The sequence below is a fragment of the Ursus americanus genome, chromosome 14 (assembly GCF_024610735.1).
Source record: "Ursus americanus isolate L20-20 chromosome 14, mUrsAme1.1.p, whole genome shotgun sequence".
Taxonomy (NCBI): domain Eukaryota; kingdom Metazoa; phylum Chordata; class Mammalia; order Carnivora; family Ursidae; genus Ursus; species Ursus americanus.
Genome location: NC_142140.1, coordinates 46,348,934 through 46,350,635, shown reverse-complemented (window position 1 = coordinate 46,350,635; position 1,702 = coordinate 46,348,934). Strand labels below are relative to the sequence as shown.

At 44.1% G+C, this 1,702-nt stretch overlaps 1 pseudogene; it reads left to right on the top strand.

The window, feature by feature from the left end:
* The first annotated feature begins 429 nt into the window (after nucleotides 1-429).
* LOC123779805 (olfactory receptor-like protein OLF4) lies at nucleotides 430-1,382 on the top strand (annotated as a pseudogene).
* Nucleotides 1,383-1,702: the final 320 nt, after the last annotated feature.

The following is a 1,702-nucleotide window of genomic DNA, read 5'->3' as shown; positions in this document are numbered from 1 at the left end:
ATACCATGTGAATGAAGGACTTCCTGTCTTGAAGTCTCTGCTGCAGCAGGGAGACCATCTCGTTCTTCAGCCTTCCCTGACACCACCTTTCCTCACTCTCCCTCTCACTCTTCTCCTGACCACATTGGCTCCATTTTTAGTCCTGGATATCCATTCAAAACAGGCGCCTTCCTCAGGGACTTGCCCTGGCTCTTTCTCTCCCAGGGCACACACAGCCCCAGATAAACTCGTGTCTTCCATGCAGACTGCCTTCAAATGTCACCTTCTTTTAGGTCTACCTGAACTCCCAAAAAGATAACACCTCATCTATTCTCATTTATGACTCTTTTTTTCCCCCACCGTCATTGTAATTATAGCATTTCTACCATGTTACTCACTCCCATTTGTGTTACAATTAATCATTTGCTCATTTCTAGTCATCACGACCACATGGGACAAGGCAATGATTCACAAATTTCAGGATTTCTTCTTCTGGGATTATCAAATAATCCAGAACTAGAGCCCCTCATATTTGGGCTTTTCCTCTCCATGTACCTGCTCACTGTGTTTGGAAACCTGCTCATCATCCTGGCCGTCAGCTCAGACTCCCACCTCCACACCCCCATGTACTTCTTCCTGGCCAACCTGTCCTTTGTAGACATCTGTTTCACCTCCACCACCGTCCCCAAGATGCTATGGAACATCCAGACTCAGAGCAAAGTGATCACTTATGAAGGCTGCCTAAGCCAGATTTTTTTTTCATACTCTTTGCAGGATTAGATTTCTTTCTCTTGACTGTGATGGCCTATGACCTCTTTGTGGCCATCTGTCACCCCCTGCACTACATGGTCACCATGAACCCCTGGCTCTGTGGATTATTGGTTCTCGTGTCCTGGATCACGAGCATCCTGAATTCCTTGTCAGAAAGCTTACTGGTGTTGCGGCTGTCCTTCTGTACAGAGGTGGAAATCCCCCACTTTTTCTGTGAACTCAATCAGATGATCCAACTTGCCTGTTCAAATACCTTTCTCAATAACATTGTGGTGTATTTTGCAGCTGTGCTCCTCGGTGGTCCTTCCCTAGCTGGGGTCCTTTATTCTTATTCTAGGATAGGTTCGTCCATATGTGGGATCTTATCAGCTCAGGACAAGTATAAAGCATTTTCCACCTGTGCATCTCACCTCTCAATTGTCTCCTTATTTTATTGTACGAGCCTAGGAGTGTACCTTAGCTCTGCTGCTCCCCAGAGCTCCCACGCAAGTGCAGTGGCCTCAGTGATGTACACAGTGGTCACACGCATGCTGAACCCCTTCATCTACAGCCTGAGGAACAGAGACATAAAGAGGGCTCTGATGAGATTCTCTGGGATGGCAGTTAGGAAAGAGACAATTGTCCTGGGCTGAAGAAGTTGCCATGATTGCAGGGTCGAAGCCTTAGTATCATAAGTTGTAATTTTTCTATGCAGATATTGGAAGTACAACTTGCTTCCTTAATTTACTTCCTGTAATTTCCATCTTGTTTATTTTGTCCTCCTGTACAATGTATTTACTTACTTTTTAAGCTTTGTGATATCTTTGATACTCAAGAGATTTTTCCCTTTTTCATTTTCCTACTCTCTCAGGTTATTCATAACATTGTATGTGATATATTTGGAAATTCTCACTCATTTCAAAGGACTACATGGATCTGCTAAGAATACTTTCCACTCAAATGAAATACATCA